The 25,995-nt window shown below is 37.7% G+C and overlaps 1 long non-coding RNA gene across 1 annotated transcript in view; it reads left to right on the top strand.

Moving 5' to 3' along the window:
• Window positions 1–16,960, top strand: part of LOC131993641 (uncharacterized) — a 49,370-nt gene extending 32,410 nt beyond the window's left edge. The window contains exon 4 of the long non-coding RNA XR_009396334.1: window positions 16,641–16,960. This is a non-coding gene — a long non-coding RNA (uncharacterized LOC131993641). The remainder of the gene's footprint in view (window positions 1–16,640) is intronic.
• The last annotated feature ends 9,035 nt before the right edge of the window (window positions 16,961–25,995 follow it).

The following is a 25,995-nucleotide window of genomic DNA, read 5'->3' on the forward strand; positions in this document are numbered from 1 at the left end:
TTTTCTTAACAACTTCCCGACACTAGTTTCATGTGATACCAGTATCTCCAGTATATTCCTGAGGTCGCTATGACAAAAATATTGACGACTTCTTCTACTAAATATCAATACTTGGCGGCCATGAATCAATATAATATTGCTGTATCGATTTTTTCCCCACTTCTAGTACAAACTGTGAGGAGACATAACAGTAAAAGTCCTTTGAGACACTCTGCATTCTCTTTTAGTGTCCAAAGCTCCCTAGGAATAAAGTTATAATTATGCTTTAATCAGTACGGCTGCTGCCCACCTAGCATTAAATTGTTAGCCAGCATTTCTCATAAATAGAAGTGATTAATTTCTGGGAGGTGCACTAATAAGAAACGGAGCGTTTGAACAACAGGATTAGTGTAACATGCAGTGACTGAAATATATTAGCCTGTATTTAGGCATTATAATTTATAAAGGACAACACTTCACTTCAAATGGGCACAGCTCTGTCTGAGGACTAGTAGAAGTGTACTGGTATGTGTGTGTGGTTGCCCTTGGAATTAATATTAAATGTATTGTTGACAAATCACTTGAAAGTCCTCCAGTAGAGAATAAACCCAGACTGGAGAAGAGGTCAGGAGGTGAAGAGAGGCAGTCCAAAGGGATGCCGATCACCTTGAGCCAAAGACTGCTGGCAAAAAAAAAGCAGTAAAAACAGTACTGTTTTGTAGTACTTTTATTTAGATGAGAAAATAAGTTATTAGACTGGAAAAAAGGAAGCCTATGCAGGTTTTAACCCCTGGTTAACCCATTATTGGGCGAATAACTATATTTGGTAACTTGAATGGATATCAATGGGGTCCCCATGTCTCTCTGTTTGGTCGTAGCACCACATGGATTTCTTCCAGCTAATCAGCAAAGATCAGGCTACGTCACAGACAGTGACATAGTGTATAACAACAGAAGAAAAATCAAAGTTCCATAAAGTGCACATTTAAATAAAATAAAACATCTTAAATAAAAATAGTCCATGAAATAAAATAGGCCAATTTTTTTCTGAAATAAATATATTTATATAAGAAAAATAAAGTTTTTCCATCAAAAGAAACTTTGTTCTGCCATATAATTGACAGGAAAATACTTTATAAATGCCGCATAAATTAAAGATTTTATCATTAAATAGTACAGTATATTTCTGTCAGAGATATGGTGTTTTGGACATTTAACAATGAGAAAAAGTATTTTTACAAAAAAATAAATGCAAAAATAATACTTGTATATAATAATAATAATAATAATAATAATAATAATAATAATAATAATAATTATATATATATATATATATATATATATATATATATATATATATATATATATATATATATATATTATTACAGTATTTTTTCTTACAAACATGGTGCCAGTGTATTTTACAGTGGAGTAATATATTTAAAATTAAGATAAAAATGTAAAAAATACTGTTTTGGCTGATATATACATTTACGGTGTTTCATTTGTTACTGAATTTATCATTTTATGGTCTTTTACTGTCAGGGTTTTGCAGTTTTTCACTGTAAAATCTACAGACATTTTTTACAGTGTAGGGCTAAACTAAATATTAAAGAAACCAAATAAATGTCATTCAGATTTGTTCAAGTAAATACATATCAAGACTTATATTTTCACTGTTGCTGTTTTCAGACTGGTGGGGGCTTCTCTTAAAGTTGTGAAGAAATATGAGGAGAAATCTAAGAACTTTGTTTTCAAGAACCTCATTTGTTCACAACTTCTTTCTTAGGAAGAAACTTCAGGAGAAAGGAGAATTTCTTCATGAATACCAAATCTTCTTACATTTTGTCTTAAGAGCAAAGTTGAGAAAAAGGGGCACTTAAGAGGCATTTCTTTCTTAAGAATGCTTTGTGAATCTGGCTCCAGGACCTCAATTATAACTTTCATAAAAAGTTTTAATTAATGCCTTTAATTGTTGACTCTAATCAGCACAGCATATTAGTGGAAATGTTTACACAGCTCCTTCCATCATTTAATTATTTCCATATTTGTACATATTGTTTCTACTGTTTATATTGTTATATACATATTTTTAAATGCTGAAGTACTTGCCTTAATGTATATCTGTTTTTTAGTACTTGTGCAGCAAATTCCTTATATGTGAAAACAGACTTACTGGGAATAAAAAACAATTCTGATTCTAGTTCAAGCAGGTCAATCATGTGGGCACTGAAGGCAGAAAGGTTTGTTTAAATTAAATTCTAAAGATAGACCCCCAAGGTCTTTGGGATGTGACAATAAGAAAGATCCAAACATACAGACGCATCAATACATTGCTCACATGACAAGGTCCCTACTCTTGTTATTACCATGGCAACCTCCTCAACTTCATTGTTATGGTTGAGTCCTGACGGTGGATGCTGAATCACTGCTGACCTCACGCTCAGAAACACAATGCAAACGTGTTTAAATGTACAATGCACACAATAACAATAGAAGAGACATACTGAAGTGTATTTATTATATAGGACACACACACACAGGCAAAAAAACACAACAGCAAAGTTGCATTACATTACAAATGATTTTTTTTTTTTATGTAGGCCTATGAGTTTTTATGTTTTATATCATTGCAATAAATTATTTTCATCATTCAGTATTCCAGGTTTTCCTCAATTAGTTTGTTTTTGATCATCATACATCCTAATTTTATGTTTTACTTTATTCATTTTTGAATAAAATCCCTTTTTGTGTCACTACACTTCTAATGCACAAAATGGGTGAAAAATGACCCATATCCATTTTTTAGCTAAGTAGCTTGCTAAGCTAAGTACTTAGCTAACTTTTTTGGCTAAATATTTAGCTAAGTAGCTTGCTCAACTAACTACTTGGCTAACTTCTTGGCTAAGTATTTAGCTAAGTAGCTTGCTAAGCTAACTACTTTGCTAAATTCTTGGCTAAATATTTAGCTAAGTAGCTTGCTAAGCTAACTATATGGCTAACTTCTTAGCTAAGTATTTAGCTAAGTAGCTTGCTAAGCTAACTACTTTGCTAACTTCTTGGCTAAATATTTAGCTCAGTAGCTTGCTAAGCTAACTACTTGGCTAACCTCTTGGCTAAGTATTTAGCCAAGTAGCTTGCTAAACTAACAACTTCGCTAACTTCTTGGCCAAGGATTAGCTTGCTAAGCTAATGACTTAGCTAGTTAGTTAGTAGTTAGCTAGTTAGCTAAGTAGCTAGTAGTTAGCTACTTAGCCAAGAAGTTAGATGTAATAACACAAAAAAATTTCTTTCTTCATAAAGTATGAGAGGCAAAATGGAAATAATGATCTTTTGTTATCAAAAACAAGAAATTTAAAGAATACTAAGAATATTCAATGATAAAATAAGTTAATATCAAAAGGTATTAAAACACACAGCCAGCACTAAAAAACATGGGAAATGAATGCGGGTCATTTTTGACCCATGTTGCATCAAATAAATGCAGCTGATCAATAAGCGTTTTATTAAAAAGAGTTTACCAGAGTGAAAGAAGGCCGTGTACCCAGTTATAGCACTTTGTTGTGTTGTAGAATGACAATACACGAGCCTTGAGTTGTCTGCACAGACAACTCAGCCTTCATGTAACATTTCATTCTTGACCTTTTTAATGGTACTTTGATTTTTCTGGAGGCTAACTGCATCTTAAAGTCTTATTCACCACAATAAGTTTGTTCACTTACTCTGGAAACTTTTTTTTTTCCAACCCAATGATATTAGTTTGACAGTTAAATAAAACCAGCCAGGACCCCAGAATGCAGAAATAATGAAATATAGGCTACAGTACTGTGAAAAAGTCTTAATCAGGTGAGAAGAATAGATGCTGGTTTGAAGGTAAAGGGTGGTCACACTGAATGTTGATTTTATCACTCACTTTGAATTTTATTAATTGATAAAATAATAAACTATTAACATTTCTAGATTTGGAAGCATTTTACAGCATTTTTTTTCCACACCTGCTTTAAACTTTTGCACAGTATACAGATGCATATATATATTAGAATATGATAGAAAAGTCAATTTCCAGTAGTTCAAGTCAAGCAGCCCCAACCAAGTATTGAGTCATATAGATGGACATACTTTTCAGAGTCAAACATTTCCATATTAAACATACACACATTTTTTTTGAAACACTGAATTTTAGGTCTTCATTAAATGTAAGCCATAATCATTGTAATTAGAAGAAAGTAAAATTAAGACATTCTGTGTGTAATGGATCCATATAATGTGTTATTTCCACTTTTCTAATTGAATTACTGACATAAATAAACTTTCTATGATACTCTAATATTTTAAGATGCACCTGTAATTGAACAACTGCACAATCAATCAATCAATCAATCAATCAATCAATCAATCAATCAATCAATCAATCAATCAATCAATCAATCAATCAATCAACCAATCAACCAATCAATCAAATTTTATTGAAGACTCAGGGTCCATAGAAGACAGATATTCAAAACAGGAACAATACAGAAAAAAAATTACACAGCAGACAAAAACATGACATAAACCAAAAATACAAAAAGATTGTTTTTTGCCCCAAATTACATGGGATTAGCATAAAATGGACATGTCTGTAAAGGGGAGACATTTTCATTTACATATCTGGAGGTCAGAGGTCGCAAAGACTAGAAAAGTGCTATATAAGTGCAGGTCCATTTACCATTACTATAGTCCATTTATATATCTTGTGTGTTTTACTCATTTTCCCCCAAATTAAGCTAAATTAAATGTTTTTGATCAAGTGCACGGCATGCAGGAGTGCTTCCCGCTCTTTCATTGATCAGAACATCTCTATCGCTGCACGCTCTCTCATGGATGTGTGTTTCACACTCACCAGATGGACTATTACTTTCTTGGAGCTTCTTAACAGCCAAATTCTTACAGCTTAAGTGTGGAACATGGATGGGGGTCGTTCAAATATGTTCTCGTGGCCAGTTTCTTTTATACTTGTAATGTTTACAGATGAATGAAGTCTTTTTTGATCCCGATGCCAGTCCTTTAATATCCTCCAATTTGCATACTGTCCAATCTGCTACATATAGAATATGTATAATGACGTGTAGCCTTTTGAATTCAGCACACCTGCCCGCTTCAAAGTGATAACTTTTCTTTAAGTTAGTTATTTTACCAGGAGAATGTGACTCCTGGCATTGACATGAAGAGATCAGCTAGAGAGAAGACGTATCACAGGCTTTGGAGTACAGAAACACAGTGGTGCTTCTACTTTATTACCAATATTTGGCAGAGTACAGACACTCAAACCTGACGACAGACAAGTTTTACTTTGGCCGGTCGTCAACTTACTCAATGAACTAATGCTAATTACCAACAGCTGGTTTGATCTTCCACCACTGATGCTTTTTATTTAATACTTGAAAGTTTTATCCACTGGTTGTTAATGAAAAAGAGAGATTCATTACCATCTGAGCTAAGCACATTCTACCTACAGTTGATGGCCATTCTCACACTCTAATTTTCACTCTCATATGCAGTGAAATGTTGCACCGTCATGAAGTAGAGCACCACTGTTACAGCAGGCTGAGGTGGAGAAAACACATTCGAGTACAGTTGAAAAAGGATCAGTGTTTGATCTGCTTTATTTTAACCAATGCCAATGTAATCAGGTGTAGCTGCTATCTACTATCTTTGTTTGCATAATGTGAGAATCATAGTTCCAGTTAATTACCAGTGTGTTTTTAAAAAAAAGAAATGTATAGAAGGCTTAAAGCAGGGGTCTCAAACTCAAATTACCTGGGAGCTGCTGGAGGCAGTATCAAAATGAGCAAAAAAAGACACAAAATTACTAAAAAAAAGACACAAAATAACAGAAAAAACCTCAATTACTTTAAAAAGACACAAAATGACAAAAAAAAGACAACATTACTAAAAAAAGATACAAAATGACCAAAAAAAGACGGAAAATTACAAAAAAGACACAAAATTACAAAAAAAGACACAAAATGACTGAAAAAACATGAAATTACTTTAAAAAGACACAAAATGACAAAAAATACACAAAATGACAAAAAAGTGTCAACGCCTACTAAATAATAGATTTTTCAGCCTCTGTAGCAGATAGAAATGAAATTCAAAAAGTATTTGAGAGCTTATAGCTGTTATATCTGAGCTCCCTCTGCTATAGTCGTCTTCCGCCATGATTTCAGTTCTGGAAAAGTCCAATGTTGCATTGCGACACTCCCACATGTATTCTGATGCATTTCATTGGCCAACGACGTAACCGCTTTCCCAGCTTTAATGGTAGAATAACGCAAGATTATTGGTAGTAATGCTGTAATGCTTTCCCGCCTTAAATGGATTAAAGGAACTCGCTTTGTGCTTGTTGTTTATTTCCGTGTTTACATCTTTCACTGCCAACTTTTCAACCAATAAGAAATAATAGTGCTAGTAGATTTCTAGCCCTCCACCTTCGCACACGCCCCTCTTCAAATCTTTTTTTATCTGGTCCACTTACATTTCTGCTCTGTGAAAGAAACCAAATGTGTCAACATCACTCTGATTTGGATGAACCAAACAGACTTGGGTTGTGAAAGCGATCTTAGTTAAGCTAAGGTTGACTTTTGGGTCATGGATCCATTCAGTAGGTATGGCAAAATACAACTGAAATATATTTTTGAAATCCCTGATGTGGTTACTGCTTTGGTTAACAAATGTATTCGATCCAAACCAGTTCATGGAAACATCCCTAATTCGCATTTTCTTCAATGCAACATTTCAAAATTTTGCCTCAGAATTTCGATTCAACAAACACGACTACTGAGTGAGGGCTGGACTGTGCCACTGAACTACATGTGTAAATTTTCTTTGTCACTTTTGAGTCAAGTTTTGGGTTCTTGGGTCTTTCTGAAAAGAATGAATGTTGATCTCAGTGAGAGTACCTGATTAAATAAAGGATAAAAAATGACTCCAACTCGCCTTGATCGCCCACGCCATCTGTCTTGTTTGTTTTTCCTCTCTGCTGTCATTCTTTCTACTTTGTCACCCTGTCAGTTTCTTTGTGTTACTGTTTTGATCGCCACCATTGTGCATCTGTCCACACATCACTTCTAACTGTGTATATTCATCTGCATCCATACCCTGTATGTGTCTATATGCACGGCTCTGCATCTGCATGTGTAGTTTTTGTGTGTTTGGCATGTTTCCTGCTCCCCTCATTGTCTCATTAGAGGAACAGACTCCAGCCATCACACAGCACTGCAGCAGGGACCCATTTACATCAAAATGATACCACACACACACATTTATGACCATGTATGTGTGCACACACACTTTGCACACATCAATACAAACTCAAAGACACATCCATACACACAAACAACATAAAACAATGGCAGTGTATCGTAGCAAGTCAGACATCTGCTTATATATCACAAATAGATTTGTGGTTTTAGAGTTTGACTCATGACACTTTGATCAGATTTTTAGGGTTAGCTCCAATGGATCGCATGTAAATTGTTAAATTGATAACTCAGCCAACTGGCTGTCAGGACTCAGATGGGGAATCAAGAGCAGATCCAAATAACTTGCAGTGATTTGGTTTTATTCAAAGAACAGGACAGACCAGAAGGCAAAAACAGAGTCCAGGTACAGGCAGGGTTCTTTAACAGACAGGATGAAACAGATTATTGAAGCACAACAGCACAAGAGTACTTTTAAAAATTGGCAACCAAGCAAAAATCAATCTAATATAAACTTTGATTAAACTCTAGTCTTACTCACATGGAAGTCATGCAACATGCAGCACACACTGATAAACTTAACTGAAAAGACAGGCTTTAAATACTCAAACTGATGAGAGAAAAATGAGGCCACGTTTATACATAGCAGGGTATTTAGAGAAACAAATATTTCCCCCCCTCCGTTTTCAAAAAAGTTGTCATTTACATCAACCCGCATAAATACGCCATCGAGCGCCATTATAAGTACGCCAAACCTATTATATGGGCGGCAGTGTAGGGAGAAGGATAAAGCCATGCAAGCCAATCAGAATCCTCAGAATCAACAACAACGAATAACACGAGTGACTTCCTGTTCCTTTCTAAACAACTAGATAGAATGAGCGTGAGAACCTAAAACCCCGTTTCTCCCAGTTGACACGACAACACATAACCGGAGTTTTCCACTTTGCCCGGAGTTTTTAGTAATTTTTTAAGTAAGTTTTCCGCGATAAAAACGGGGATTTCCTGTGAGAGGCCAATGAGAGGCCAAACCGCATGGAAATATCTGCGTTTTCCCTTCGTGTAAACGGGTCCTGAGAGACAGGTGACACAGAGAAAATGGCGGGAAAAGAACAAAGACAGGAAGTACTAAACAAGGACATGGGCGGGGCCCCAGCCACATGACTGAAACACATGGTAGTATAAACATTAATTAATCAGTTGGTTGCCTTATTACATCAGCCTGTAAGAGACTGTTCTTCCCCAAAATACAACCGATGTTCCTTTCACACATCACCTAACAATGGCCCCACTTCCGTTTGTAGTTATTATCGCCCTCAGGTGGCCGGAGTATAAAGCATTAAAATGTGCCTTTAGGGAGGGATATTGGATATAACCAGGCGGCAACCTCCTGGTCTGAGCAGGGAGGCAAACCAGGAAGTGCCTTAAGCTGCATTCTACCAAAAATTCCAGCAGGGAGTGCTGACGGCGGCTGCAGAAGCATTTGGGTCCATGCATTTCAATAGAAAATAAGAAAACTTCTATGGTCTCAATCACTAGTAAAAATAATCTTCAAGACAATTTTATGTAAATAGTGTAAATAATGGCCCCATTTACAAGAAAATAGAAGATAAAGAATCGTATGATTTGAGGCGTGGCTACCATTGATTGACTTTTAATCAATAATAAAAACAAATAACAAACCCTAATAGGGTTAAATGCAATAAAGGACACCCTCTTAGTGGATTAGACTTGTTAAATGGGTTTCAACTTAGCCTAGTGACAAGAAAATAAGCTTTTTGAAATTCGCTCCTTTTTTAGATTTCTGTTTCCAGTCACACCAGGGTGTTGAATATGTGTCACTGAGGAACTTAATGCGTTAATGTGAAGCACAAAGCTGAATATAGGAGATTCAAGAACATTTAAAGTGTTTGTTACACCCATGTGTACACACTGTGGGTTCTTATGGGTTAATGTAGCTTTACATTAAAAACATGGCATGCAGTCAGACACTTTCATCTGCATCCTGTCTGTATTTTCAGGGTGTATTTCCAACACTCTCCATCACTCAGTGCATATATGCCAATGAGTCTCTTTATGGAAGTGTTTGTGCGTCTGGATGTGCATGTTTGCAACTGCCACCTCCCTCCTTCTCCCTCACCCTAAACGCTCTCTCTCTCTCTCTCTCTCTCTCTCTCTCTCTCTCTCTCTCTCTCTCTCTCTCTCTTTCTCTCTCTCTCTCTGATATACATAGCAATGACCCCTGTCTCAGTCATGCCGGCACCATGCTGTGAATTCCATCTAAGCAGAAAAACAAGTGGAGATTGTTATGCAAATGGCTATGTGGTGGGCCTTGTGCAGGAAGAAAAAAAAAATGGCGATGTTTGTATCCTTATGTGTGTGCTGGGAGGCAGCAAGAGGGAAAAATGAGGGAATAAGATACAGAAAGAGCAAGAGAGAGGGGGGGAATCAAAATAGAGAAGAAACAAAAATGGAGGGTGGAAGGAAACGTAATAAAAAACACAGAAAAATGCAAACAGCAAGGCGTGATAAGATGCTGCTTTGAATGTATGTTTACAGGAAAAATATCCGCCAGCAGCCTATACCTGCTGGATGTGTTTACCATGTGAGGCTCCTTCACTGATCAGCCACCAAGTGTGTGTGTGTGTGTGTGTGTGTGTGTATCATGCAAATGAGTCTCTTTTTGTGGTTTGTGTTTGTATATTTTTGCATCATATATCATATGTATGTCTCTGTGTGTGTTTCTGAAAATGCTGACTCTTTCTTTCTCTCTCTCGCTGTCAACATCTGTACCCACACACACACACACACATATATATATATATATATATATATATATACAGACACAGACACACACACACACACGGATATATACATACAGACACACACACACACACACATACAGAGACACACACACGCACACATACAGACACACATACACATATACACACACACACACACACACACACACACACACACACACACACACACACACACACGCACACATATAAAGACAGACACACACATTTACAGACAGACAGACAGACAGACAGACACACACACACACACATACAGACACACAGACACATATATACAGACACACACACACACACACACACACACACACACACACACACACACACACAGCATCAAGAGCTGGGAGGTAATGAAGGGAAATAGCAGGTCAGTTACTCTTTAATTGTCATTGCACTTCATTGGGAACACATCAATCCAGCAACGCTTCACTGAGCAGAAAACAATGGCTTCACACACACACACATATATAAAGGCATTAATATTTGTGATAGGCCCAACATGGCCAAGATGAAATACATAATCATGTGTGGATTTGATAACACTTTCCTTTTATAATATGCTTTGTACTCCGAATACATTGCTTTGCCGAATATATTTTGGAGGAAACAGTCATACATTGCTCTACAACATGGGTCTCAAACTTGCGGCCCGTGGGCCAATTTACGGCCCTCGTGAATGATATTTTGTGGCCCCCACCTTGATATGAAAGTTTAATGTGAGTTTTATATGAATGGGACTTTACCGTGTTGTGTGTGGAAGGTCCCTTTAATTACTTTTTTGCGTAATTTTGTGTCTTTTTTTTGTAATTTTGTGTCTTTTTTTTAAGTAATTTTGTCTCTTTTTTGGTAATTTGGTCTTTTTAAATAATTTTATTTCTTTTTTTTTAAATAATTTTGTGTCTTTTTTAAAAATAATTTTAAAAAAGTATTTTTTTCTGTCTTTTTGGTCATTTTGTGTCTTTTTTCAGTCATTTTGTGTCTTTTTTAAGTCATTTTGTGTCTTTTTTGGTCAATTTGATACTGCCTCCAGCGGCCCCTAGGTAATTTGAGTTTGAGACCCCTGCTTTAAAAACTGGACTTTCATCAGTGTTCAGGTTGTGTCTTGTCCAATGCTAGTAACTCTATCTCTAAATTACCTAATTTTCTGCATTAATTTGTCATAAAATGTGATTTGATCTGCATCTAAGTCCCGATTAGACAAACACAACATGCTTAACCTAGTAACAAGCAAACAATTATAATATTTCATGTCTTTATTGAATATATCCATGAAACATTCATAATGCTGGTAGAAAAAGTAAGTGAACCCTTTGACTAATGACTCCATTAAGAGCTAATTGGATTCAGGAATTAGAAAACTTGGAGTGCTAACAATGAAATGAGATTTGAGTGAGGTGTAGAGATACTCTGACCTGTAAAAAATACCTGTTAAGCACATTGTTTTTTTGTCTATACTTGGGACTAAGATGCAGATCAGCTCATATTTTATGACAAATGAATGCAGAAAACTAGGTAATTTCAAAGGGTTCACATACTTTTTCTTGCAACTGTAATTATTTTAACCCTTTAATCAAACCCTTATCTGTTTCCTTACCTTAACCAAGTAGCTTTGTTGCCCAAATATAACCAGTTTTTATATAACCAACTAGTTTTTATTATCTGCTTATCCTGCTGCCCCCGCGACCCGGCCCCGGATAAGCGGACCAGAATGGATAGTTTTTATTCATTTTTTAAGAAGTTTGGTTTACGAATATAAATATGTATGTGAGTGCCTACATGTGTGTTGATGTGTTTATGCATCTGTGGCCCAGTGCTCCCACTATTTCTCTCCCTATTTCTCAATTTTTTTGTCAGTTACTCTATCTCGAACTTCTCACAGACCAGCAAACACACTCTTACTCACTCGCACTGTCTCTTCCACTTTCTCTGTGTTTATCTCTCACACATAAACTCTCCCCCTCACTGTCACTGCTTCTTTCTCAGTCTCTCTGTTTCCCTCTCCTTTGCTTTCTGAGGCGCTCGAAAAACACGCACACTTGATCGTTATCCAACAGTGTCATCAATTATTAGGTCTGCTTTATGAAACCCCAGTGCAACTCGCCACCAAACGCTCCGTGTGTATTGCTATTCATAGTGGACACTGATCACACACACTTTTTTGTTTTTTTTGTTGTTGCTTTGTCTTGAATGAAGGTTGCATCAGTTTACATCAGCAGCAGACACCGTGGCAGGCTGGACCCCCCCAACCCCCACCCCTCCGAGCTGTGAGGGCATCGCCAACGTAAAGGCAGCCGGAGAAAAGACCACAGATCACATCACCTCAAATTCAGCGTCTTTACACTTCTTATCTCTGACTGTTGGAATTGATTTGGATGCTAACAGCCTTTTAACCTCATGTGAACCTGAGGGGGGTTCTCAGGCGGCTCCCTGCGAGGATTTAGCCGAGACGAAACCCGAAACTGACACTCATATTTGTGGAAAGCACAAAGAAGAAAGTGCTTTTTCTGGGTTGTAAACACAAATTAATAAAAAATACAGTATTGTTACAATAAGAGGTACACTGTAAACAATTGTCTTGTAAATGAACAGTTAAATACTGGCAGCAGGGTTGCAGCATTCTACTGTTAACTTTACAGTTCCTCTCTTGTTAATTTTACAGTTTGTTACTGTGATAAAACTACATACTGAATTACAGTAAAATCCTGCATTTCATTGATTTCTACAGTAGACTTACACACAGTATAGAGCTGAAGCTAGTTGCAATATTGTTGCAGTATACAATGCAATCATATATTTTATGTGAAATGGCAACCTACCTACAAAATTTGCCCAGAATGCATTGTTTCCTACAGTATAATACCTTTTTAATGGAAAACAGTATGTTACTGTAACAATTTGGCTGTTTTCTCACAGCAATCTGTTACAGTGTACAATGTAGCTACACAGTAAAATCAGCATACCCAAATTAACACTATAAGAGTTGATCTTAACACTTTTAAAGTGTCTATATGGGTCCACACCTCAGAGTGTTAATGTTACACCAAAAATAGTCAAATTTACACTGACTCAGTGTAAAGGTACCAACACTCGAAAAAGTGTTACATTACCACTCTGAGGTGTGGACCCATATAGACACTTTAAAAGTGTTAAGATCAACTCTTATAGTGTTAATTTGGGTATGCTGATTTTACTGTGTACACGTTTAAAAGGCATAAGGCACAGAAAAATGTTAGTTATTCTTATGTCATTGACATAAATTGACACATTGAAGTGTCTCCAAAGATAAACCATATGACACTTAGAAATATACCTCCCTCTCAAAATAGTGATATTTCGGTGTGACCCAGTAAAAAAAACATTGTGCCGTTTTGGCCCGGTAACATGAGCAGTCTGTCCAAAACGGCAATTTCACGGTGTGTGTTTGTTACTGACAAAATATTATATTATACTTCACCAGGAGCTTTGTAATTTTTTCACCCCAAAAAATGTAGAAATGACTTTGGACGAAGGGCTTGCTAGCGTTAGCACCACTTTAGCATGCTAGCTAGCAAAGCCGAACCATAGCATCATCTTATCACGTTTTATATCTAATCCTAATATCACATTCAATCCATAAAGCACAATCTGCACCATTCATATGCTGTATTTCTTCAGTTTTAAAGAATCTATAAAATACAGTGCCGAGACAAAGCATTGTGTAATAAACTGCCAAAGTGGCAGACATTTAAACACAACATGATCATATTCAAATGTAACATCACAACAGTCACAACAACAGTTGTGCAGATCCAAGAAAACAATAAAGAATTCTATTTATGGCACTTGGAATGGCAACTACTAAATAAATAAAAATAGTAATAACAAAATTAAGAAAATGAGAATTAGATGTTGGCAGAAAACAAGATGAGCTAGCTCATATGAGTTTAATTTAAGAGCAGATATCTAGACATTTTCCATGGCTTTCTTAAAAAATATTTTTGTTATCATCAATAAAACCATGGAAATGTCTAGATATCAGCTCTAAAATTAAACTCTTGTGAGCTATTGTTGTTGTTATCATTATATTTGCCCAAACAAATGTACCTTTAGTTGTACCAGACATTAAAATGAACAAGAAATTGAAGAAAACAATGGTCTTATATTTTTTTCCATCCATCCATTCATCCATTTTCCTCCGCTTATCCGGGGCCGGGTCGCGGGGTGTGCAGGATAAGCAGGGCATTTCATGACTGTATATTTATAAAAACATGAACAAGCATCAGGATGACTTGTTGTGCAGATCCTAAGAAAACAATAAAAAAAATCAAATTATGGCACTTGGAATGGCAACTACTACCAATTAGTAAAAAAAATTTAATAATAAAATTAAGAAAATGAGAATTAGATGAAGAAAACAATGGAAAATGTCTAGATATCAGCTTTTTTTTCCAGCTTTAGTTGTTGTTATCATTATATTTGTCCAAAGAAATGTACCTCTAGTTGTGCCAGGCATTAAAACTACTACCAATTAGTAAAAAAAATACTACTAATAAAATTAGGATAATTAGAATAAGATCCAAATGTGTTAGCAGACAAAGGACACAAAGCTTAATAACACATGTCCGACAATGAAATGAACGCAGTGGCTTGTGCAGTATTGCTGCAGGGAAAAAAAAAAAGTTATATTTTCATTTTCAACCTCCACCAAATTCTCATCATAATTATGTCAATATCCCTCCAAATGCAAACACTTCCAATCCTGACAGAAAGTAATATGGTGAAAGGCCATTAAAAACGAGCCCCCCCATCCACTCACACACACATATGCAGACCAATCACCTTCCAACTTGCCCCCGCCCTCCACCCAATAAAACTTTTGGCAGGCCTGAGCTGTTGTAATTGGCAGCCGGCTTGCCGTGCCGATAGACTCCCCTCAGTCCTACGGGTCAAGAGTAATTTACTGAGCTGCTAAACGCCGCTAGTTTCTCTCTCTTTCTCTCTTTCTACCCAGTCCAATCCCCTCGCCCTCCACCTCCTCCTCCCGCTCCCCAACATCCATATTGGAATTCCCATCCAGGCTGTATTACAAGCCGAGATGATGGCTTAATCCCTTGTTAATTAGGGACAACATCTCCAGCAGCTGAGGCTAAAGCGGAGAGCGGCGGAGGCTCCAGAGACACGAGGGCTCTGGCCGAGCTCGCGGCCCAGCCAGGAGAGCCTGGCTGGGGCTCAGAGAGCTGGCGAGGGATGGGGGTAAGGAGGAGGAGGAGGAGGAGGAGGTGGGGGGGCTTGGATGTTGCGCTGGATGAGGATTGAAAGGGACTGCTGCCTAATCCCCCACTGATGGCTCCTCTAGACTAATGGAGCCTGGACAACTGGGCAACCGGATGCTCCTGTTGGCCCACTCCACTCCACTCCACTTCAGCTGGGTCAGGAGCAGCGTGGCTCCACTGGATGTTTAGAGGGGAGTTTTGTTAGAAGGCCCCCCCCCAATCATTTGGCTGGTTATCGCCAAACAAAATGCCTTTTTTGTGGGATTTGTTTGACCGTACACAGGCAGGTTTTCCAAAGTGAGTGACTGCACGAACGTGTGTGTGTGTGTGTTTATTTGTTTATTTATTAACTCTTTATCGGGCGAAGAACTATATTTGGTAACTTCAGTGGATATCAAAATGGGGTCCCCATGTCTCTCTGTGAGGTCGTCGAACCACATGGATTTGTAATTTTTAGAGAAAAAAAGTTGCAAATTTACTAGATGAAAGTGGCAAATCTACAAGAAAAAAAGTCGCACATTTAAGAGATTTAAAGTGGCAAATCTGCACGAAAAAAATCATCTTTTTTCAAGCAGAATCACCACTTTAAATCTCATAAATCAGCGCATTTTTTCTCGTAGATTTGCCACTTTAATCTCGTAAACTTTTTTCTCAAAATATTATTTTCGCATGGTTTTTTTTACACATTCTGGCAGTATATAATATCCTCCAAGTTTCTCTCGGGTTGAAATTTGGAATTTGCAAGTATTTCAATGAGTGCCCTATTAAGGGTTAAGTGACCAAAAGTAATTGCTGAAAATTTTGCCAATGTCCAAATATTTATGGAAATGACTGTAAGTTAGGGTTAGGGTTGGGCATTTAGTTGTGATGGTGAAGGTTAGGTTCATGGTTAGGGTAAGGGGCTAGGGAATTCCAATGAGGGCCCTCACAAAGATAGAAGTAGAAGGGTGTGTGTGTGTGTGTGTGTGTGTGTGTATGTGTGTGTGTGTGTGTGTGTGTGTGTGTGTGTGTGTGTGTGTGTGTGTGTTTATATGGATATTTGTTCATCACCTCATCTGCTTTCCTTGACAGCTATGGATCATATTTCCCGCGGTACACATAAAGCAAAGCCTCAGTCGCACTCAGACAAACAAACAAACTTAATCCCAGTCATAACCGTCTCTACACTGTGTTTTCTTGTGTAAAATTGTCTTGTGTAAAACTGTCTGAAGAAGAATTTGCAGGTAAATGGAGGGAGAAGCAGGAGGAGGAGGAGGAGAAAAAAAAGGGTTTGGTGGAGACTGTGCAGCATGAAAGATGAGGGGTAAAAAGGCGGATGAAAAGTGCATCTTCTTATGTTTCCTTCTCAGGTGGCAACAAAAGCCCATTTATTTGGGCCTGCATTTCCACTGGCTAAGTGTTGGAGTGTGGTGTTAGCAGAGTGCATTATAAATACAGCCAAGCTTGTCGCTGTCCCCCCTAAACCCCCCCGGAAGGCCCAGACTCCTGGGGAGCTCCAAACACCAGGTAATTATCCACCACCGTACCGCCCGCTGCTTCACTACCTGTGTGTCCAGCATCACTAGAGAGAAGGATAGATGGATGGGGTGGGGGAGAGAGACGAGGAGGGATGGATGGAAATGGAGAGGGATCAAGGTAGAAGGACAGAGAATGTGTGTGAGTGTATGTGTGTGTGTGGGGTTAGAGCTGAGGAGAGAGAAAAAAAACATGGAAATGATGTGAGAGATGACTGAGATGGATGAAAAAGAAACGTTTGATGTCCTATTTTAAGGAACTGTATGCTGCTATCTGACAGGATGTCTTCTATGTCGTCTGTATGAGTCAACACATGTACTGTACTATGGGAAAACTCATTGGAGAGTCATCAACCTATCAGGAAACAAATATATACCATATCTTTAAAAGGTGAGCCTACTAATATAGCGGGTTTCTCAAAGGGGCAATTAGCCCAAAATGACAGGGTGGACAGCAATATCAGGGACACATGGAAGGTTTTTGATTAAATCAAAGATGGCCGAAAAACCCCATTGAGGATGCATTGAGCTGGGATTGGCCCAAGGGTTCCAGTGATACATCCTTTGTGAAAAACGGATAAACGGGTCAAAAGTGAATAAACATTCAACTTTGACCTGTTGGTGGCGCTAGAGCTCTTGAGCTAGAGTTGATACACAGTATCACCACTTGAACCCAAGTAATGGGTGGTCTGCTGTTAATTTATTACAGTATTGGGCAATTATTACATTATCAGGACTTGGGAAATGAAAGCTTACCTGATAATGTAATTACTAGACAGTTAGTGACAAAGCATTATAGTGACACACGGGTCTTCTTGCATACCGTATTTCCTCAATTTAAAGCCGGGTGTAAAAACCATTTTTAGTAAATAAAAGCCGGCCTCTTTTATAAGCCGGGTGTCTTACCGGTGTTATGTTAAAGTCTGTTCCCCGTCGATATGTGTCCCCCTTACCTTAACCTGCACCAACCTGACCCCTGACCCCAACCAGTCCTCCTTTAAGTTGTTAACATGAGCCCAAGTTTACCTTAACCCCAAACAGTTCTCTCTGCAAGGCCTAACCTTAAACTGAAATCCTAACTCCAACCGTGGAGGTGATGCTACGGAGAACACCATTCAGGAAACATCATTTGACGGGTAACAGATTTCAACACAACACCTGTATTTAGAAGTTTCACCACACAAGTTAGTACTGTAGGTAAATATGGTTGTTTCTCCCGCTGTCCTAGTCATTCTCTGTAAAGTCCAGCCGTTTACGCACATTCTTCTGGGCTTTTTAGTAGTTTAGACATTTTAAATCCTGCTTCAAATGAACATTCAGCTCTGCAAAAAAAGAAAAGTTGGGTGAACTCAAAATTTCAAGGCAAAAAACTTCGATAAAACTTTAAGTTGGACAATTACACTAAATATTTTAAGATTTGCTTCTGAGTTTACTCAACTCTGAATTCTGATTTTTGTCAACTCAACTGTAAGTTGAAACATGATAAGGGCTGCTTACCTGTGTGGACTCCAGCTGGAGGCAGCACAGAACAGCCACAATGAGACTTCAAGTGCAACTCGGAAAGTTGGCTTTCCCGCATTTCACAACAAAGAAATAAGAGTTTGCTCCTTGTTTTGAACCCCAACGTAAAGATATAAGTAACAACAACTCACCAACCTGTGTTTGAGCAGACAACTGGCTTCCTTTGTTGTGCTAATGTACATTATTGCACTAAATATCAATAACTTATATTTCCAAGTTTTACCAACTTAAATCACTGTTTCAGGCCAAAAAATACAAGTTGGCTTTTTTGCGGTGAGCGTGCTGTTCATTGTTTGTTTACATCCCAGTACTTCCAATATGGCCGACATCCGGGTAACTGGCTACCATGCGCTGTGTAAAACACTCTAAAAAGTGCCGGTCAGAGCTGCTCTGATTTTCTTTTTTTAATAAAAGCCTCCTTCCAATAGCAGCCTGCCCCTATCATTAGCCGGGTCCCAAACTGATTTTTTATGAATAGAAGCCTCGGCTACTATTTGAGGAAATACGGTGTGTGTTTGTATTTGAGTGAATTAAATCACGTCGACATATGCCGTACTGCTCTTAAACTAAAAACGAACCATAAAAATGCAGAGAAAGTGAGTGAGGCAGAGAGGGAAGAGAGCTCCCTGGCCTTGTGGCTCACCCTGTTAAAGTGTCTTTATTAGGAGTCAGGGACTGATCACACTGCTAAGTGACCTGCCAAGGTTACGGAGAAGGGCAGCCGTGGTAATTAGTATGCTCTTTGGTGCGGCAGGGCCGCATTCGGCTTCAGCGACATTAGTATGCTTCACTGTGGGACTAAGGGGTTACGCTAAGCTACACTAGCCATTAGTATGCTTACTTCTCAGTGTTAGATGCCGTGCTAGGCTGTGTTCATTAGTCTGCCCCAGTCAGGGATGCAGTGGGTAGTGAACACAGCTAAGCCCACTTTTCTACTTCTTTGCTGTGTTTAATTTGTTTGAAGATTGCATTTAATTTAAAGACTGCCATAAGTGTTTTTCGGCTAATTCAAATAGCAAGTGATATGAAACTAATGCTAGTTAAATGCAGTGTTGGCAGCAGCAGGCACTGGTGGAGAAAGTGTTCAGATGCCTGACTTAAATAAACGTAATAATACCACACTGCATTACTCCACTACAAGTAACAATAAGTTAAAAATCAGGATCAAAATGTACTTAAAAATATCATAAAGTATCCATATTATTGCTGCTGCCTGATAAATAAAAGAAAAAACAATGGTATGTGAGCAGGATTCCCTTTGAGAGACTTTTTTTTGGTTCATTTGCTCACCTCCATAGTATTATATTATTATTATTGATGCATTTGTGTAAGCAGCGTTTTAATTTCCTCAAGGTAGGATTAATTTAAACTACTTAATATACTGTTATGTGGTTTAATAATAATAAAAAAAGCCCAATCACTTGAAATTGATCATGTTTTTAAAGTAAAAAGTGCAATATTTGCCTCTAAATGCAGTGAAGTAGAAGCTTGTTTTCTTGTGTGTTTTTGTAATTTTTTGTGTTTTTCTTTTATTTTTGTGTGTGTTTTCTGTGTGTTTTTTGTAATTTTTTTGTGTTTTTTGTGTGTTTTTTGTATTTTTCTTGTGTGTTTTTGTGTTCAAAATGTTGATCCAGTAAGTTAAAATGAAAAAATAATAATCAGGTCATATAGGTGAGGTTGTACTGAAAACAATGATACCAACGTGGCAGGGTGAACACTTTAGGTGGTTTATACAGGCAGAATGAAAAGGAGTCCAAAACCAACAGAATAGCCCCAAAGGCTTAACTGCATTTTGTGTCCACAAAATGTAATTGTTTTGTCCAATAAGAGAAAATTCTCAGTCTATTCATCTCACTTCAGTCTTTTTATTTCTCCACAATGAGAGTCAAACCCACAGACTGACCAAAAAGATTTAAAAAAAAAAGTCTTATAATTGACTCGTTGAAACCTGCAGGGACCCCGTTTATACACCTGGTGGAGTCCCATCACAGGAAGGTGAGCTCTCGCTTCTCTCCGGAAAGAAAAAATAATAATTCATGCTGATTTTCCGAACACTGCAGCTGTGTTGGCTGGAGCATATAAGGTGATGAGCTCCCACTTCCCCTCCCCGTGCCCTTCCTTCCTCTGCAGGGCAAAGCCGGCCTTAGTGGCCGCCGGCCATTAATATGCAGCTCGTCAGCGGGCCAGCGCCAGGCTCGGCTACGCTAACCATTGTTCCGCCACAATCAAATTAGCCCTGCTGATGAGGCCTGAGCTCTGTGACCTCCACGGGCCCAGTGGCTTCCCGGCCCCAGAAATGACAAAGAAGATCTGAGAGCTGGGGTCTTCGGGGACGGCGGGGGCTCACATACTGATTTCTGATTATGTCGGCTCTGCTTTTATTTATATATTTACCCGCTGGAAATAATTGAGACGAGGTGTTGACTGCAATATGTGAAACACATGCCCCCCAGCAAGTGGCATGTGAACTTGGTGTTGATGTCTAGCTAAGACAAAGGACTCGTATGATGTGTGTGTGTTTGCTATTTCACATGTGTGGTACTTTTATTTAGTCCCTGCAACTCGCCGTATACGTGTCACGCCGAGACATTGGCAGTCAGCTCATCCCTCCCAGATCCCTCCAGACCATCCCTCCTCCTCCTCCCTCTCTCCCTTCACCTCTCGTCCACATTTGTCTGATTTAGTGTGATCAGATGTGAGAGCCGACGCCTGCTGCTGTTGTTAATGCACCGTGGGCTCCACATAATAGCAGCTCACACTGCCTATGCTCCTACTCTGCTGTGCGGGGACCATGAATCAGGTGGCAACTGGAAAAAAAAAAAAAAGAGGTGGGGAATTAGACATGCAGCATACTAATATTTACAGTCCCAATATACACACTGTAATAAATTATTCGGTAACGCTTTATAATAAAGTCCTTGTAATAACCATTAATTAACAAGTAATAAGGCCCTTGTAAGTCCTTACAAGATGCTTAATAACATTATTGTGTGTGTATAAGCTTATATAAGTGTTAATAATAGCATTACAAACACCCATGATCATTTCATCTGAATCTAGATATTTTGGTAATGCTTTATAATAAGGTCCTTAATAACCATTAATTAATAAGTAATAAGGCATTGTTCTCGCTTTAGATCCGGTAGTCCGGTACAAAAAGCATAGTTAACTTATAGTTAACTTATAATAGATGATCAATAAAGTATATTTTAATATCAATAAGCAAACAAAATAAGATTAATAAAGGCATGGCAAAGACATAATGGGTGGGTCATGGGTGTTTGTAATGCCATTATTAACACTTATATAAGCTTATTAACACACAATAATGTTAATAAGCATCTTGTAAGGACTCACAAGGGCCTTATTACTTGTTAATTAATGGTTATTACAAGGACCTTAATATAAAGCGTTACCCATACTTTCTATTAAAATATGCTTAAATAATATATGTAACATTTACTCAGGGTCAAAATCACTTTTTTCAGTGTACGCTGATGGAAGTAGCCCCTCGGTTATTGTTCTGCATCCCCTAGTCCATTCTTTTACCCATCCCGTATGCACCAAATCAACTGAAATATACAACCATATCGAGCAGATTTGTGAAACAAGACTTTATCGCCAGGGAGTTCTCCCAAAGCCGGGCTGACCTGCAGATTTGATACGGATCAGCGAGGGTTCATGGGGAGAGCGGAGCACGGAGGAACACGGTAAAGAAATCACAATCAGATCGCATAATTACACTTCGGATGAGTGCAGATCGGGTGGCAGCTGAATGGTCCCGGTGAAGGGGGAAAATGAGAGAAAGGGCTGAAGCAGGAAGTTCATGTCCTGTAATTTTCAAACATGTTAAAAGTGATACCTTGACAGTTTGGATGTTTTTTCTCTTTTTCCCTTCAGCAGGCAGATATCACATTGTGGAGGAGAAATTGTCGGCACTCGTACTTATTGGTACTTAACTGAGAACCGGCTTGTTAGAGTCGTTAGGATTCTGACCTTTGTCACCAATAATTTGACAAGTGCCAAATGGAGAGGAGGGAAAAACAGACTAAATTTCACCGTGTCAAGCTTTCACCTGGAGACACACTGCTGATTATCCCCCAACTCCTTTGTTTGCTCTGCAAAGATCTGGACATGCATTTGATGCATTTTTCAGCAATTTAACCCATAAGAACCCAGACCTATTTATCCTTAAAGGAAAATTATAGGGGATATACCACAGAGTGGACCACATAGAAGACTTTAACCACTGTCTGAGTCACACAAACCAGAATATATGGACTGATCTGTTAGTAGCTAAAAGATTTTTCCTTTAACCCACAGGAACCCAGACCCAGTAATCCTTAAAAAGGAAAATTATGGGGGATATACCACAGACCAAGTGACCAAAATGACACAAAATGATCAAAAAAAGACGCAAAATGACCAAAAAATTACATAAAACTAAGCAAAAAAGGACTCAAATTGACCACAAAAAGACATAAATTGACAGAAAGACACAAAATGACCAAAAAAAACACAATATGGCCCAAAAAAGAAACAAAATGACAAAAAAGACAAGAAATTACTAAAAAAAGACACATAATGACCAAAAAAAGGAAACAAAATGACCCAAAAAGACACAAATTGACCACAAAATGATCTAAAAAAGATACACAATGACTAAAAAAAGTGCACCACGTAGAACACATTTATGATGTTTTAAAAAAAATACTATCCCTTAATGTCAAAGATCTGTGATTTGACATACAAGTTACAATGGGTGTTTATGGTATTTATGTTTATAATATTTCTTATTTTAAAATAAAAAACAAGACACATTTTCTGCTTACAGAAACACAAATTTGCCTTTTTATTTGCACCTCCACAACATTTATCAAAATTGTGCCATTAATGATGCTGTTTAACGACTAATTATTTTTCAAAATTTGTTCTTAAGTAACAAAATAATAATCATATATACATAATAATCATATAGTCATAATCAATAATAAACAAAAACAAATAACAATTTGACTTTTTGGTTGCATCTCCATAACATATATCAAAATTGTGACTTCAATTTGTTCAGGAAATACGGTCAGAACAAGTTAAATGCATTACAGGACAACCTATATATGGATTCAAATTGTTAAATGTGTTTAAACTTAGCCTCGTAACAAAAAATAAGCTCTTAGAAATTAGCTACTTTTTCACGTTTCTGTTTCCAGTCACAGGACCATGGGTTCTTATGGGTTAAAAAAGGATCTTTTTTCAGAAAATACATTTAAAAAATAAAAAAAGAGACTGTATTTTATTACTTTATAATTACTTCATGTGTAATGAGAAGCCCATGAGTTTCTTATGTCCTGCTATTGTTACAATGCCACATTATACAAACTCAGTTTTGCCATTTAAATCAATAATTAAGAAGGATATGCTGCATCCAACCTGTATTTTACTGGCTGATGCAGTCAATAGAAAATGACACATGTTTTCTCTGTAAATTGATGTTTTTGGTGACAGCTCAGATTCCACAGATTTTTGGAATTGCATTTGTTTTGCCGTTTCAGTTTGCCAACACAAATGTGCCTAACATGATTAAATGAAAAATAATCCAAGCTAATCCACACACATTCTGAGGCCACTGCAAAATGATTCTTTGTCCTTCCTACAAGAAACAATGTCAGCAATTAGACGGAGGAGAATTTTAAAGAAACCACCATTATAGTGTTGATGCTGCTGTGGGGACAATGCCGTTGTTCAGATGTCCCATTGGTCTGACGGACAAATACTCTGAAGAAGTCATCTTTTTTTTTTCCAACCCTAACCAAGTGTTTTTTTGTGCCTTAACCTAAACATTCCTGAACTAGGGCATAAGTATAGAATAGGGCATGGGAATAATGAATCAATGATTGTTAAGAATTTGGTCAATTATATGGAATTTTTAATTGCTCTATGTATTTTTTAATTTTTGTTAATTGTATGTCAATAAGCCAATGAGCTGAGAATTAAGTTGGATAAAGCTACAGTTTGCAAACTGAAAGTGGCAATAACAATTATAAAACACAAAGAAATACAAAAATATTGATTTGAGCAAAACTAGCTTACTGTATCAAACCTTGCTAGCATGAATTACTGAGTTTAATTTGTTTCAAAACTTATTAGAACTAAAAAACACACTTAAATATGCAAGATTACTGTGAAAACTTGAATTCTTGACATTATCTTTACAGTTTAATCTCACTTGAGTTAGATTACGACCAACAGGAAGACTCTTTTCGTCCTTTCAAAATAAAAGCGTCCGTTATCAAAACAGGCTTTTGCATAGTGCTGTATATTTATCTTTCATTTTGCCCATGTATGCATATCTTTATACATGCTGGAGTATGTATAAAAGCATAGCGCTTAATCGATTAATTGGTTGTTAACAGGTTTCTTCCAAATATATATATTGCTATCACATTTTATATACCTTCTTATATTATCGAAGGTTAATCTACAGCTTATGTACATTTTGTGTACTGCAGGTGGACAACAGGTGATTGTGCCTTAAGGCAGTTTCTGGCTGTGTGATATTGTATAAGAACCTTTAACTGTTAACAGCATAATATAAGTATGAGTAGAACACCATGTGGATAAAAGTCAACTTCCATGATGTTGTAATCAATCATCAAATAAATCCCCACTCAGTTTTCCCTGCCTCCTGGGTTGGACATGCGTCCATTGGCGTTTCACAAAAAGGATAGATTTAACTAAGTGGAACATGAGTCAAACCCAAAGCTGTTCTGTCATATGAACAATGTTGGAAAGATCAGGTCCCAGTCCTGTCCGGAGTTGCCCTACAACATGTAGCACAGGTGATTTTTCCATGCTGGCCATTGGTTGGGTGCTTGGGTAGAGCATGCAGAAAGAAGAACAAGTTGTCACATAGACGGTCCGTAATTAGGTCACGAAGAAATTAGTCTTTTGTTGTTTGACGATGTTGGCATTGGTTCCGATAGAAGTTCCTGAACGTTTGTTATCTCTCCGGTTCGGACATTTTCATTGGCGTCGTTGTATACTTGACCTTTCTTATTCACCCTTGGGTGTTTGTATTTTTCTGCCCAGTCAGAGTTCTCCAGCAACAGTAATTTGTCAACCCTGTCTCACTCCCAACTCCATATGGGATGTACCAGGCTTTCCATTGACTATAATGTAAATCTATCTATTGGGGTCCCTGGACAAACCCTGGACTTTGACCACAGTCAATGTTGTTATTTGGAGTTATTACTGGACAACTCCAGTAGTGTGAAAGTAGTTGGCTTTAAGCCCAACCTTGAGCTGTTACTCTAAGGGCTTTTATTGCCAAAAGTTAACTGTTTCCTGTGAACATGAAAGTTTATTTTGAAAACTCCTGGTCACACGCCGTGGGCCATGTCAAGTATCAGTATATCTGACGAATTGGGATAATAATTCATTGCGTCAACTACCCCTGCCAGTTCTCAGGACCTCTGGTGTCCACAAAAAGACTGGCAAGAGTTTCCTTCTGTCTTATAATCTATTTGAAGATACAGTACATGGTTTGTTTTCCAAAGTAGTGTTGTAACATGTTCTGCTGTGGCCTGATTGTGTGCCTCTGCCCTCTACGTCTTTTTGTCGCTCAGTCTTCCTCTATTCTCCTCCTCGCTGTCTTAGCTCACTTTATCTC

Source organism: Centropristis striata, chromosome 20, assembly GCF_030273125.1.
Source record: "Centropristis striata isolate RG_2023a ecotype Rhode Island chromosome 20, C.striata_1.0, whole genome shotgun sequence".
Lineage (NCBI taxonomy): Eukaryota > Metazoa > Chordata > Actinopteri > Perciformes > Serranidae > Centropristis > Centropristis striata.